The 16,824-nt window shown below is 37.7% G+C and overlaps 1 protein-coding gene across 1 annotated transcript in view; it reads left to right on the top strand.

Annotated features, from left to right (window-relative positions):
* Window positions 1-16,824, top strand: part of PLD5 (phospholipase D family member 5) — a gene marked incomplete at both ends in the record, with an annotated part of 403,511 nt that overhangs the window by 367,221 nt on the left and 19,466 nt on the right. The gene's annotated exons all lie outside the window — the stretch shown is intronic.

Below are 16,824 nucleotides of genomic sequence, written 5' to 3'. Positions count from 1 at the left end.
AAGTCATCAAGGGCTCCAAATGTATGTCTAATAGTTCATGCTAGAAATTAATAACCTCTTCTCTCACAATCTATGTTACTTCTGAAAAGTGTCTTAACTACTACAGTGAGCAAAGGAAACAAAAGAAGGTGGGGGGGGCTGATATCTTCTAAGAAGAATCATAAGCCTTGATTGTGTGCATAATCCCACAATAGTGCATTTCACATGTCCTCACATCTGGACAAATCCTAAGGAAGGCATCCTAAATCTTCACAGTGAATATTCCCCCAAAAGTTAGGTTCACTTTTATAACACAGGAAACTGCACACAAGGAAAAATACATACAAAATCCACCCATTTAATGCTATTATTCTTTTTTCTGTTCCCACAAATCATCATCCAAAGGTACCTATACTTTTATATAGCCGTAAACTATAAAATGCACAAAAGTTTATTTTTAAGTGTTGTCTTATTTTAAATACAGAAAAATATTGTTGTAACAAATTTAAAATGCTGGTTAAAAATAAATCATACATTACATTGTTGATTCAGTTCTTACAAAGAGAAGCAATTATACTGTATCTACCATTTCATGGCACGTTTTCTAGTGTCAATAAACAATTGCAATATCATGAAAGGCTTAATAACATATTCACTTTTGTGAACATATTGTAGTTTATTTAACTACATCCTAGTGACCATTTATGTTTCATCCAATTTCCTGTTCTAACATGCACCTATAATAGCAGGAATGTAATGTTAACAACTCAGTGACTGTTGAGTTAGGGTTGAGTTACTTCTAAGAAAACTTCGGACTTCTGATTTTCTGTGGGGCTCCTGCTTGGGATGGAAAAAGCTAGAAAGAGCATTGCTCTTACAGTAACAAAACAACAACAACAAAAAGGGTAAACTAGATAACCTACAAATTCACAGTTTGTCTGGAATACTAATTGATGTTGCAGAGCAATTAACTAATCCAAAACTTAAGAACAAAGAGACAGGACATAATCACTTCCTCAGCTGAGGAGAACACTGGCATACATGGGTAAAAAAAGTTTAGCTAACATTGTTAATGAATTCCTAAAGGCCAATATGTATACCAAGAGACTATCCAGCCATTTTCTAATGCAGACTCAAGGAGATACAATACCAATCTTAGAATTTCCTCCATGGGCCACACCAGGTATCACAAAAATGATTGGCAAGATCCCTAAGAAAGCCTTCCTCATTGCTAAGTTTGGGGTTAAGAAACAGCAGCTGGTGCAGGAAAGTCCTAGAACCCCACTTGGATCCTTCTCCCCCATCTTTTCTATAGAGTAAAACCCTTAAGCTACTAGGGAACAAACTCTGCTGTCCTTAGAGTTATTGGTAAAAACCCACTAATGGGGTATGGGGGGGGTGAAAAATCTCTACCTCTGGAGGTAGAAACAGGTATACACAAAGATCATAGACCTTGGGGCTAGGTAGGGCAGGATCACTGAGAAAGCCCCACTTCTGAGAACCATACTCACAGTGACTCTTTAATAGTAAAGCTTAATGATAAAAATGAAGATTTTTCTACAAATAATTAATGGTATCTTCTTTCTAGGAGAGGGACAGACACATGGAGAAGTATACCAAGGTGCAGTGCAACGGAGAAAAAGGAACTTAAGGGTAGAACAGACATTGACAATGCTCTCTTGCAAAACATGCCCCAACTCAAACATAGGGGAATCACTGGGAAAATTTGCAGCCCTAGATTGACACCAGCATCTAGAAGAAAGAAAGCTGTGCTCATCTTCAAAAAGCACAAAAACTATTTGCCTCAATCTGTAATATCATATATGAGAAAACCAGTTTTCATTTAAAAAAATTATGGGGTATACAAATCAGAAGAATCAGAATTATATGAAATAGATATTGAAACTATTAGAACTTAAAATTATGGTGATAAATACATTAAAGATTTTATTCGATGAGGTGAACAACATGCTAGAACAAATGGTTAAATTCAGTAGAGAGTGGGGCTGGGATTGTGGCTCAGCGGTAGAGTACTCACCTAGCACGGGCGGGACCCGGGTTCGATCCTCAGCACCACATAAAAAAAATTAAAGGCATTGTGTTGTGTCCATCTACACCTAAAAAAATAAATATTAAATTCAGTAGAGAGGTGGAATATCTGAGAAAGAATGTGACAAAATATTGGAAATGAAAAATAAAGAGAAGAAAAGTGCTCTCAATAGGCTTATCATTCTACTGTAAACAGTTGAGAAAAAATCCAGGAACTCGATGAAAAAAATCAATAGAAATTACTGAACTGAAAGGTCAAAGGAAGAAAATAGACAAAGAGGATCCAAAAAGACAATGTCAAAAGATTCAACCTCTGAGAAAAGATATCAGCCAAATTATATTGTTATATTGTGTATATGTGTGAATATGTAATAGTGAATCTCACCTTTACGTATAATTATAGTGCACCAATAAAAATGTGGAGAAAAAGATTGAACCATTATGTAGTTGAGTTGTTAGAAAGAAAAGAGAAAAAATAGGACTGAAGAAATATCTGAATAGCCAAGAATGCTCCAAAAATTGTCAAACATAAAACCTTAGATCCAACAAGATCAGAGAACACAAAGTATTAAAAATACAAAACAAGAAAAAAAACTAGGCATATCATATTTAAACTGCTGAAAACCTAAGATTCAAAGACAGAGAAATGTTGAAAAGATGCATTGAATACAGGAACAGCAAGATTTACAGTGGGCTTCTTATTGTATGTTGTGCAAATCAGAAAATTTAAGTGTTTAGAGTGGGGGGCAGAACCTTTCAATCCAGAATTCTGCAATTAGTGAAAATCCTTTTCAAAATCAGGAAGAAGTAATGAAGGACAAGTAAAGCATTTAAATAACAAAAATTGAGGAAATTCACTACCAGTAAAACTGCACTGAAAAGATGTTAAAGGAAGTTCCTCAGCAATAAGAAATATAACAGAAAGATGTTTGAAAATTATAGATGCTCCAAACAATGATATAAGAGAATGGTAAACATAATAAATTAAAGCAAATAGAAAATACATTTTTTTTAATGTTATAAAATATAACTGATGTCTATAAGAAAATACCAATGTAGTCTGTGTTTTAGAATATGTAAAAGTAAAATCTATTACAACAATAGCATGAAAGATGGGAGGAAGAAATAGAGATTGTTGTAAGGTCCTTATACTTCAAAGCGTCATAATGCTACTTAAATGGAAAATGATTAATTAAAAAAGAATATTGAAAGTCTAGGGCAACAACTAAAAAACACTAAAAAACTTAATGCATAAATAGTTGTCAGAAAACGGATCTTAAAATAGAATAATGAATAATACTAAATCCAAGTGAAGGAAGAAAAATTCTTTAAAAAACAACAAATAGATGGTAAGAATGGAATAGATCTATCAATAATTTAATAATTTAATCTAACTGTATCATTAGTTACATTAAATAGAAATATTCTAGGTGGATATGGTGGTGCATGCCTGCAATCAAGCTACTCAGGCTGAGGCAGGAGATTACAAGTTTGAGCCTAGCCTCAAATTTAGCAAGACTCTAGCTCAAAATTTGAAAAATGGAAAAGGACTAGGAGTGTAGCTTAGTAGAAGAGCACCCCTGGGTTCAGTCCCCCAGGACTACACATACATACACAAAATGTAATTAGTTTCAATACACCATCTAAAAAGCAAAGATTGTCAAATTGTTTGGAAAAACAAAGCCCAGCTATATGTCTGCTTTTAAGTGCCACTTTAAATATAAATAGGTCCAAAATAAAAGGATGGAAAAATATTTACCCTGCTACCACTAGTCAAAAAGCTGGAATAGTAATAGCAATACTAAACAAATTAAACCTCAGAAAAGGGATTATTTTGCCAGAGACAAAGAAGAACATTACATATTGATAAAGGGTCAGTCTCCCAGAATCCATAAAAATCATAAACAGATATATGCACCTAGTAGGACAACTTCAAAATATACAGTAGAAAAATAAAATTAATACAAGTAGAAAGAAAATCAGTAAGGCTATGGAAAACTTGAAAAACACTATCAACCACCTGACCTAACTGGTGTTTACAGAATAGTTAATCCCAGTAATATAGATATTATTTTCAAATGCACATGGAACATTTTCCAAAATATTTCATATTATCAATATAAAACAAAGCTTATATAGTTCAAAAAATTGAAATTATACAAAATATGTTCTTATATCATGAGTGAAATCTATGAATCTCTGCATGGGAAACCAGAATCCAATTTTTTAAAAAAAGATCTTATTTTATTCAGTTTTTAACCATTTAACAGATTTCCCTTTGAGGGTCCAAATGACCTTTTAATTTGTAAAATAGAGTTGAAATTCATACAAAGTTAATATGACAAGGAAACTGGTATATGCCTTAACATTTACATGAAAGGGCAGAGTAATTTTTCTACCTTGATAAATAATATTTATGTAAATACAGACAATATAAACAGCAGTGAATAAACCACAGATCTACATTTATTTAAATATCTTACCTTAATTTTTATACTAGAGATGTCTTCATTTTTCTCCTCCTCAAATCATTTTTATATATGTGTATGCATATAAATAAATAAATAATACATACACACACCACATACACACACACACACACACACATACACACATGATGTTCTCCATTTCTATCCATTTACCGTCAAATGTCACCATTTCATTACAGCGTGTGTTTGTGTGTATGTGTGTCTCACAATTTCTTAATCCATTCATCTATTGATGAGCTTATAGGTTGATTCCATTTTTAGCTATTATGAATTGAGCTGCTGTAAACATTGAGGTGGCTGTATTGCTGTACTATGCCAATTGGGCCTTTCTTTTTCCATATTCAGTGGGTGTTGCTTTCATTTCTCCCATCAGATGATAATTATTGATCAGCATTCACTGTCGTTGGTATTTCATGTCTCTGTGGTTCAGATGCATTTTGAAGATGCTTTCAGGTCCGAGGTCAGATCCATGATCAATCAGATTTATGATTCTCCTGCTCATGCTCCACTTGGATACACTTTATATGATGGTTCTGACATTAAAGAATCTTGCATGTTTAAACCACCTTGGACTGAGTACTTGACAATCTTCAAGACATTTGCTTCTGTAATATTGTTGGAAGTCCTTCTCTTTCGTGATATTGCTGACCTGATTTCAAATAAGAGAACCCTAAAATCTGTTTTTATTGTGTTTGTTTCTTAAGATGATTTTGATTATATTTATTGGGAAATGATATTAAATTATAATTTGCAGTAAATTTACCCAGTCCCTCACATAAATCCCTATTTTAGCTCAATGAAACACACCATATTTTATATCCTTTGGTTAGCCAGTGACCAAGCAGCTGTTGGACTGTCTTCTATTCCTTTTTAAGGGAGAGTCTTCCATATACCTTTTAAAGGGAGAATCTCCCCACTCCAGATCCTTTAAGATGATGACTTAATCCCATGAGCTGAAAAATTGATTACAATCAAATTATATTGTTGGAGTGTGTGCATGTACTAATATGTAACAACAAATCCTACCATCATGTACAACTATAATTCATCAATAAAAAATGTGGGAAAATTGATCACACACACTTTGCAAATGTGAAATTGTTGCATTAGAATGTTCCAAATTTCAATCTTCCTATTTTTGGACATTAACACTTTCTCTAGCATCCCCAAATCATGTCTGAGAGAGATGTTTGTTAGATGTGTATTGAAGATATGATATGATGCACCATGGGGGTATGAACCTGATATCAAGGCCTCAGTGCTTTGGCTAATTTAGGGGACTTAAGCTCTAGGAACTAACTAAAGGATCAGACAAGATTTGTTTTATCTCAATTGTGTTTTCATACTCCAACCCATACTTTCTCTGTGAGGGTAGGATATCAATTTATTAACCAGTGTTAGAACATTTTGGGCAATTGCTGTATTCAGAGCACTATTGTGGAGAAGGTGTGATGAATACTAACATGAAAAATATAGCAGATCTATGAGCAACGGGGGTAAGTCAAAAATATATATGATAGAGCACAGAGACAAGTTTTACATTTTAAAAATTCTAGCTGAGTGCCTTTCTTATGCAAGGAAAAATGGAAATTGCTTGGAATACTCATACCTGATCCAGATCTACAGAAGAATGAAGTTGTGAATATTAAATATAGGAACTCATTCCTGGACTTTAAGGAATCTAATAAATAAAAGTCTTCTCTTAACTTCATGAGCTCCATGCTATTTAAAAAAAATACACCCAGAAATCAGAAGAGGAGCAGACTATCAGTTTATCGCTAATGAAGTCAAAATAGAAAATATGATTTAGACATGTGATCAGATTGGGCCTTTTACCAACTCCCCAGAATTGAATTTAACCAAGTTAAAGGCAAAGCAGCTGCAAATCTGCAGGTTGCGCCTGTGCATACCCCAAGGAGAGCAGGAGCAAACACTCAGAGACCAGGCTGTCAGGAAGGAGAAGGAGAGCCATCATTGTGCATGGTAGATTCATTCCCCCAGTTTCCCTAGGGAAGTTTCTCCCCAGTGGGAGAAGTGTATAACAGAAAGTGGTGAGAATACTCATGGGATTGTTGTGATGGTTATGCAAATTTTTATATATACTCATATACATAGGTATACATATATACACATACTTAAACACACACATGTATATAGATATATGCACATAGGTGTGTATGTGTGTGTTTGTGCAGGAGCGCACACACATATGAAGGAAGGAGGGAGGAGGTAAGGGAAGAAAGAGGAAGGAAGAGAAGGCAGGCAGACAGGTGGGCAAAAAGCCAGGCTTCTCATCCATCCTACAAATGAACCTAGTATGCTAGTGGAACCACATTATTGAACAAAAGAGTCCAGGAACCAAAATCCCAGGTCATTTTTCTATGATAAATCACTTCCCCTTTTGAAACCTCGATTTCCTAATTTCCAAAATAAGGTTGAACTAACTGTTCTCTAAGATTCTTGAATCCTCTCCTGCCTCTTCAGTTAGTCATGTTCCTTCTGGCAAGCAGTATTACTCCCACTTGGTGGTCATAGAAAATAAGACATCAATAAGTTAAGTGGCACAAGCCACCCACTGCGGGAGCGAAGGGGCAGGAGAGCAGCATGCTTCTGAGCAGGAGGCTGTCTTTGAGCTCCCAAGATTTAATTCTTTTTTTTTTTTAATCCCCAGCAGCCAAAATTTTACCTTGAGGGCAGAAATAAAATGAAGTTAGAGCTCCTAGTAATTAAATCTCCTGCAGCAACTCAGAATATAAATCAGTAGCTAAACTGGATGCAAGGAAGTTGCTCACAGTTGCGGGTTCTTTTGTCTTTGTCAGGAAAATTTAAAAAATAATTGTTCACATTTCTATAAAATCATAAAAACAATGCACTGGACAGCTGTAAGTGATAAATTGAGTGGCGGTTAAGCTAACTTATATTAATTATTCTGAATTACAGTAAAGAATGATGCTAATGTCCCTCCTCTCCCCATTCTGCTGACAACAGCATCCATCAGATGCCTGCTTTGGCTTCTGCTTCACCAATAAAAGCCATAAAATCAAGCCCGTCTTTGGTTACACTGCCTCTCATTTCCTAGCTAAAAGGGATCTCAGCTTCTTTGCTTCCTGTATCTCTTTGATAACCACCAATCACCTTTCCAATAATTGTGAGAAAATAATAAGTAAAACTTTTTTTTCTGGTGCAATTATACGTTTTCCCAAATTCTTACATTGTTTTGCAAATCAAAACAATTGGTTATAAAATAAAAAGGAGATGCAAATAACCAGCAGGACTTTTCTCTTACCCACCAAAAAAAAAAAAAAAAAAATCTTCTGGTCTCAAGGTTTCACTTTGTAATTAATTCTTCCTGAAAATGCAGTATTAAATCAGTCTTCAAGTATCATAATCCCAGCTTCCTTGCTCACTATCTGTGCAATTGTGCAGGTACCATAACCTCTGTGTACCTTAGTATCCTGCCTGTGAAATGAACTCTAAGGTTTAAAGAGTGCAGATAGGAAAAGCATCCAGAACCATACATGGTACACAGTCAGCACTTTCATAAATCAACCATTGCTTCTATTATTTCTCCCTAAGAATTGTGTTCATAGTGTCTTCTCATTTGTATGAAACCCAAACACCCTTACCAAAGTCTCCCATACCTTGTAACATCCCAGTACAAGAGACAAGAAAGAACATTGATAGAACTCAAGTTTTAAACAAAATAATTGCCCTTGGACCTGCTTCCTAACAGGGTGCTGCAGTTGTTTGAGGTCTTAAAAACGCCTCTCAGCCCTGTGGGTTCATCATTAACACTTCACCCACTTTACGGAATAAAGAATCAATTCCTTCCTAGGAATTTTTCTCTTCTAAAGAATTGTTAGCTGATAAACCTCCAGCTTCTCCAAGATATTTTATTTCAAACAACTGGACCATTCAGTAAACAGTTTGACTTATTCTGACTGCATACATCACCTATGTGACTTAACGGAAAAGTCAGGGCAACCCATTGGGATGTGCAGTTCTGTGTAGCCAGCCACTGAGGTGAAGTAGGGCTGAGCAACCTGCCCTGCCACTCGACAGGAGACCAAGCTCTGGCAGGTATGGTTTGTCTTATTGCTAAGACATCATGAAGAATGCCTCTGCTAATCAATCCAGCTTTTACCTTTTTCTTCCTTTGATAAAATAGACAAGGAAATTTGTCAGAAGCCCAGATTTATTTATTTTTTTTCTGCTGCCAGCATTTATTACAAGGTTTGTTCATAAATTTGCCCTGAATTTTTGCTCTGCATGAAAAGTGGCAAAACAAAAGCCAATTTTATTTTTTTTTTCATCTTCAACGGCAGCCTGAATCAAATATGTATAACTAGAAATGGAAGTGAGTCATTCTAAGACTGAGAGAAAGATACCCACAGGAAGTTTAATTCTCTTTACCCCTCTAGAGGGCAGGGCTTGGCTTTTTTCTTTGCCTTTAGATTCTAAAATTGAATATAGCCATAGATGGAATGATGTCAGGGGTTGCAGGAAAAAGCTCACAAATCAGCCACTTAGTTTACACAACAGGGTAAAAGGAACACTAAATCTTGGTTTATAAGAGTTATTAGAAATACTTGTAGCTAGAGAAAAATCTAGAGAGAATAGATGGAGAGACAGTAACTACTTGCATCTTGATGGTGATAAATGGACTGAGGATGGTCATAAATATGCTTCCTACCATCTGATCATACTTAAAGAGACAAACATCACTCAAATTATGATGCCGTTAAATAAGCATTTTTTATTTTATGCTTCCAGTTTTTCCATTAGCCATTGAAGATTTGGTTCACAGGATTTCCAGATTAAAGTGTGTGTTATTCCAAAATGAGTTATATAGCAGAAATAGAGACCTGAAGAGAGAGTGATGCTGGAGATGTCACAGGAGCATTATTTGGCTTTAGGTTCTAGTAGGTGAAGCCTCTTCCCAATGTATAACCTTTCTTTATTTCTGCCCACAAATGTCATTATCACCTTTGTTTGCTCATTTCCCTTAAAGTATTTCTTATCTGGTACCTAAGCACCTCACCTGAGCATCTGGAAAAATATTGAATACCTAATACCTTCATCTAGAAAGTGACTTGGGGTAGAATAACAACTGTCAATGTATTGTGTGTTGGTCACTGTGTCCCAGTACACTGACAATCAGTGACCTCACAACCCTGGATGTAGAGGGATAAGGTGGAGTCATCACCCTCTAGCCAGAGGCCAGTGAGAATAGAGAGACTGAACATGCATCTTGTTATAATAAGGAGTGTCTCAGTAAGTAGGTTTAAAAACAAATTATGAGGTCTATACTTGTATAAGATGATTTGAGGGAGCGTCTAAGAAAGAAGGGCTTTGTTCAGGATTGGATGTTGTTAGGAAGTAGGGACAATCCTATGATTGACTGCCTTAACAGATTTTCTCCGTATAGAGGTAAGAATGGAGTGAAGCTAAGCAGTAGTTAGTAAATAAACAGCAGTCTCTTTTATTAGCCAAGCTGGAGGATAGTTGGCCACTTTTGTAACTTAAAGAACATTAATATTTTTGTCTGTGTTCACTCAGAATTACAATGTGTCTTGCTTTTCTCTGGACCCATCGTGGGTGGTCACAGAGTGGTGCAGTCTGATGTCAATGTTCTGGTCTAACTGTGTCAGTGAAATGGTTTAACGGGGAGCCAGGAAAATCCAGCTGAGCTTCCTGGCATATTCTATGGAGAAAATTGCATGAGTCTTGAGAACGTTGTTGTCTGTTGACTTCAGTAGGACCCTAAGTACAATATGACCTAGACATGTATTAATTCAATGGCATCATTGGTCCTTCTTCCAATGCTTCTATTGGAAATTGGCTTTTGTTCAAGTAGTCACATGTAAGCATAGAAAAAAATCTCTAGTTAAGAATGTCCAGTCTTCTAGTTCTAGCCACCTTTGAAAAAGAAAGTGTTCTGAGATTAATAGGGCAAATCAATCCCTCTTTTAAAAAATGTCTGCATCTGGTATGGTAGAATATGCTAAGGGAACTCTCCCAAGGATATGAGGAGTGAAGGCAAGTGGAGCAGTGGAAAGAGACTAAGGAGTCAAAGCAAACTGGGTTCACATATGAGTTCTACTATGAATTCACAATTCTTACTAGGGCAAGATTAGTGACCATGGCCTCAGTGATCTTCTCTAAAAATGGGAACTAAAACATTACTTCAAAACATGTCCTGTTCTGATGAACACCTTATATTTATAACTTCATAGTTTTTGTTTGCATTTCTTTATATATATATATATATATATATGAATATACATATATTTTTTTTTCTTTTTTTAACCTCTATTTTATTTATTTATTTTTATATGGTGCTGAGAATCAAACCCAGGGACTCACATGTGCTAGATGAGCGCTCTACCATTGAGCCACAATCCCAGCCCATATTTCTTTTTTTTTTTTATTTTTTTTTTATTTTATTGTTGGTTGTTCAAAACATTACATAGTTCTTAATATACCATATTTCACAGATTGATTCAAGTGGGTTATGAACTCCCATTTTTACCCCGTATACAGATTGCTGTGTCACATCAGTTACATTTCCATTGATTTACAAATTGCCTTTCTAGTGACTGATGTATTCTGCTGTCTATCCCATTCTCCACTGTCCCCTCACCCCTCCCCTCCCCTCCCCTCCCCTTCTCTCTCTCCATCCTATTTATATTCATATATATATGAAGTTCTGGGTATGGAAATAATATAGGTGTAAACAGATATAGACATAGATCTGGATATGAACATAGATGTAGATATAGAAATAGATACAGGTATGAATATAAATATTGATATAGATCTGGATATAGTTTTAGGTGTAGATGAGATATAGGTATAGATCTATCTGCAATATAGACATAATTTAAACTATGATTATAATTGTCCTAGAACAAACATTTTGGTCATGTCTTGGATCTGAAGAGAAGATATACGCTCCTTCAACAAAGAGTTAATAGTGTCCTAGTATGTGACAGAGTTATCAGTGTTCTACGTACATTATGGTCTTTTACATTATTTTTATTTTTTTAAGTATGTGCATTTTTATTTGATAAAAATTAACTTTTCATGAAGAAAGAACATCTGTTGGCTCCCATTCATTAAATAGAACTAATAATGTCTTGAGCCACTTGATTCCCAAAGCCAGCATCTAGTTATTGTTTTAAATATCAAATTCTTTTTAAACAATTATTTCAGTTGATAAATTCCCTGGAAGCCCAATGACCAGATGCTTTTATTTTTTATTCATAACCTGGTTCCAAATTTGAGTGTCTTCAAGGGGCAGTTGACCAAAAAGTTCTAGACAGTGCATTCCACAGGCTCAGTTATTGCAGAAAAGCCACAACGAAGGTCATCCTTTCCCCTCTACTTGGTCTTCCTTTATGAGACTAGGGTCTTTCATAAATGCTCTGCATGTCCAGATTTTGAAACCCCAGAAGAGAAGTTCCCATAAGACTAGTAGAACTACTCTACTTTGTCTCTCCCCTACCCCAAATCTTCAACTACTTTACTGTCCCCACAGAGACCTTTCAACAGACCTTTAAGGCAGCCTGTGATCTTGCTACAAACTAGTCATTTTCCCTGTGTTCTTCTGTATGCACTACCCTAGCAAAACATTGAGTAACACATTGTTGTTTCACCATCCCCTATTTGTCCCCTCTACTGTGCTGTTTATGCCACCCCATCATCATCTGCTAAACACTGAAGTGCATGACCAGTAGAGCTGAACTGGAGAATGAAGTGGAAATGTCATATTCCATATGCCTCAAATAGTCAATCTGTTGTAACCATTCTGGGACCCATTCAGTCTAGCCACAAATAGTCTGTGATTAATGAATTTTGTCCTCTCACATTTGTGACAGAAATGTCATGTTAGTGATTAAAGTGAATTTTTTTTGTAGATAAAGGATTGCGCAATATCTGGTTCAGCAAATCAACTGTTTAAAGCAATGGTGTAGTAGAAGAATCCTTGAAAGGTAGAGGAAAGATGGTGGACCTTGGTATGGCTATAGCTATTGCTGTTTGAGCCAGAAGCTTGATGTTTGACCTGCACCTTTTTATTTATTCTTCTTGAAAATCCTCTGATGTATACCTATTTATAGATGAAGGAAGTGAAGAAATGCCTTGGCCAGGGTGGAGCTGGTGTCTTCAGAGCTTGCTCCAGGAGAGGACTTGCCGTGTCCTAATTAGGTCAGATTGGTCTCTCTTTTTTCTGTGTTTACAGCTGTGCGAGTCACCACCCTGGCATCCTTCTGGATATCAATTTTCAAAATAAGAGTTTTTCAGAGAAGCTATTTTTCTTCATATATGGAGATCTTTCAGTACTACTTTGGCTGCTTTGTGTGGTATTATTCTACATGTTGGTAGAAAAGACAACAGTGGCCAGTCAGGACAGCTGCTTTGCTCCACAGCCACTGTTGTTGGCTTTGATCCATCTCCAGCCACAGCAGGGAGGGCATGACCCTGCCCCCCATGCACAGATTAGGGGACAAGTATTCTAAGGAAAGAAGTAGATGATAGGGATGTATCACCTTCTTATTCAAACTTTGAACAGAAAATTGCAAACACGCATGTTGGCTATGCATGAGCAAATAACTACGGAAATACCAAAGGTTTCATGTAGCAAAACAAAACAAAAAAAAAAAATACCAAAGAGATCTGACCTTTGTAAAACTCACGGCCACTGAGTTTGCCTTTTAGCCCCAAAAGTCAAATGATTCCCTGGATTTTGACTTTCATGGTATTCTTTTTCTGGCTACACTCAGGCTTGGATAATGTTGAGTTTTTAAGGCAGTTCCTCTAATCAATGACAAGACTGTATTGAGCTCTGCACCAAATGATTAATAGGTGCAGGAAGCATGCAGAGAGAACAGTTGGCTCGTTGATCTAAAGCCTGCATTGATACTGATCACTGAGTGCCAATTGATACTATTTGTCAAAATTATTGTTATTAAATTCTAACAGTAAAACTTATTCAGATGAACTGAAATTTAAGAGTTAAGTAACTTACTCAAGGCTATTCAATAAGCAAGGAATAGAGCCAAGATGCAAATCTACATTGTCTGACTTTCAAACCCCAGGGTGTCACCAGCCACATGGAGACGCAAAAAGGAGCTGGTCCTGATGAAAGTTCTCTGGACAGTATTAGAGAGTAAGATCAAGGAGGGAGAAGTAGTTGGAAACTGAACAGGAAGTTGTTTACCAAGGACAGCTCTCAGCTTGTGTTCAAAGATGGCCAGGCTGGAAGACCATGTAGACTACGAACCAAACCCTTCATTGCTTAGATCAAGAGTCTAGGAAGTCAGTTGATTTCTCTAAGGCCCTGTATTTGGCTGGTGAAAGACCTAAGGATTCAACCAGCATTTGGGGGCTTAGAGTCCAGGTTTTTCATTTGTTTTTTCCTGACAGTGGCCTTGGGCAAGGTCAGAAGAACAAGATCATCAGCCCAAATTTCCTGTGAGGCACAGGAAAGCCTGTGGGACAGCTACTTACCCACACAGAAGCCAATCTCCGATTCTCTGTCCCCATTCCCATCACCAGGCCCAGAGCCTAGGGATAAAGGCTAACCTGATAGAAAAGTTGAGAAACAATAAAGTGCTCCAGGTTCCATTGAAGAAGATAAGGTCGAAACATTGATTCAACTTGGGAGAAAGCTCAAAGTAAAAAGTCCTGATGCAGATTCTAATATACTCCAGGCCCTGTCATCAGAGACTCGACAGACAACAGGATCATTAACCTGAAATGAGATTTGTCTTCTTAGAAGTTATTTTTTAAATATTTATTTTAGATGTAGGTGGACACAATACCTTTATTTTATTTATTTATTTTTATGTGGTGCTAAGGATGGAACCCAGTGCCTCATGCGTTCTGGGCAAGTGCACTACCACTGAGCTACAACTCTGACCCTCATTAGAAGTTATTATAGGTAAATTCTGTAAATCTGTGAGATTAGAGAACATATAAGAATGTGTAAGTCTCAGTCCCATTCCACTGAATGGAGCCTCCGCTGCCATGGATGAGGTCGAAAGCCTTGGCAATATGCTGGGCCCATCGGCCTCGGATTGGTCTATTTTGATTCTCAGCAAGCAGCAGATGCAGGAGCTGGAGGCACACTTCCTGAGGGACCCCTTTCCATCCCATGGTACCCTGGTGGCCCTGGCCTCCTGCCTTGCCCTAGAGGAGCAACATGTGAAGAATTGGTTTAGGGTGCAACAGAAGATATACCCAAACCCTGAACCAGGCTATCAGCCATTTGCACGACGCCTCAGCCGGCTCATCCTGGGCACACTCAACCTGGGCAGGCCCATCCTGGTCTAGCTTCTGTTGTACATGCCCATCCTGCAAATATGTCCACGACCGCAGCCCAGAAGACCCAGAAGGTTCTCCATTCAGGCCCAGGCCTGTGGGAACCTCCGTGGCGGTGCCCAGGAGAGTGCCTGGCCCCTTAGGGGAGAGGATGAGGAACTAGAAGCTGCCTTGAAGAGACTCTCCACTGCAGAGCCTGAGGAAGGTGACCTTGAAGACCAGACAAATCAGGTCCAGGAGATTTCTGAGTGGATGGGAGTTCTGCACCTGCCACATTCCACAGGTCCCACAGGTCCTCACTCTGGCTACTATTCCATCTAATTGTTGTCCCCACCTGTCATTTGAGTCACCTAGGAGTGTCTGGGTCTCCAGTCTGGGAGTGGAATGAGTGTTCCTGGGTGCACTTCCTTCCCTTGATGCTGCCCCTGCCCCTAGCCAATTTTATCACTATCTTTCCTAATTTATGGGGCTCTTGGTCTACAACCCAGTGCAGCAGCTGCCTGCATCTCCAGGAATGAAGGTCCTTGGCTCTCCCACAAGGATTTTCCCACAGTCCTCTGCTGACAGCCACACCCACATCAGATCCTCATCTCCTACCTGCATCTTTTGGATACCATATCCAATACAATTTCATCATTTTGAAATAGTTTGGAGCTTTGTCTTAATTTAAGTATTTTTCCTCTTATTTCCTTTTAGTCTTTGCTTTGTTACTTGTTTGAGGTTATTTTTTCTGTTTGATTTTCCTCGATTTTCAATAAATTTTCTACTTTTGATTCAGTGGGAAAAAAAAAAAGAAAGAATGTGTAAGTCTCTCCTTTAGCCACTGCCAAGGCTGGGGATCTGAAGGCCCTGTCCCCAGCTGCCCTCATCCTTCCCCTCTCTTCTCCTTACCAGAGCCAAAGGTGACCTTTCCAGTTCATAGCTTGGTGGTGCCCTTCCCTCACTCCCTGCCTCCAAGTGACCTTCAGTATAAACATCAAACTGCTGATCCCAGCACAAAAGCTCTTGAGGATTCCACATCCCTGTGCCTCCAGTCCTACACCCTGCCATTAGAAAAGAATATTTACACACGCACATTCTCCCCTTCCTGCTCAAGAGCTCTTCCTGGAGTTCATCTTCAAGCCACACAGCTCTGACTGTATCACCCCCAGAATCAGTGCTTTTGTACCTACTGATAGGCTCTCCCACTCTGTCCCCTTTCATTTCCTCAGCCTCTCATTGTCCTTCATGTGTTTGTCCTTCCAATTCTAGGAATCTGTGCTAAAGAAATACTTGCACACGTGCACAAAGATATACGTAGAGATGCTCATTGTTTCTTTTTTTTTTTTTTGCATTAGAGAGGATATTAAAAAAGCCATCAGTGGGTTAAATAACTTATGTCCATCTATTTTGTGATTACCATAGAGCTGGAAAAAATAGTGGCAGGACCAGTCCAGATGAATATGGAAAGACCACCATGGTATGTGGTACTGGAGAGTTCCCAGGTCAAGGTGACACAGGCTCTTACCTAGTGGGTGACCTCTCCTATTACCCCAGTTAAACATCTAGAGTAGGGGCTGGAAAAGGGGGTCAGAAAGGAGTTTAATATCAGTGGACCCCAGATTCCTCAAAAACCAAGGTCTCCCTTAACAAACCCCATGCTGGGTGATCAAGTCATTTCTGATAGAAACTGATACATATTTGTGGGCTGTTCTTTCCTAATGAAAATTCAACTTTGTCACTTTCATTGACTAAATCAGAAAACATTTGTGATTTTTACAAAGTTATACTGGACTCAGATGAGTCCAGTACAGCTATGTGCCTGGGCATATTGGATCAGGAGTCAGAAAACCTGCAGATTTTTAATTTACCATTGAATAGATCTCTAACTTATTTTTATTTACCTTTAAGACCCTTCCTTTCCTCATGCATGCATTGAGGGAGGTTGACAAAATAATCTCTAAGGGCTCCTTGTTGCAAGGTTCTATTGGGCTATTACTCTTGA

The sequence above is a fragment of the Spermophilus citellus genome (genome assembly GCF_964194105.1).
Source record: "Spermophilus citellus genome assembly, chromosome: 6".
NCBI classification, from domain to species: domain Eukaryota; kingdom Metazoa; phylum Chordata; class Mammalia; order Rodentia; family Sciuridae; genus Spermophilus; species Spermophilus citellus.
Note: the sequence above shows the minus strand (reverse complement) of the source record. Positions and strands in the feature narration are given on the sequence as shown.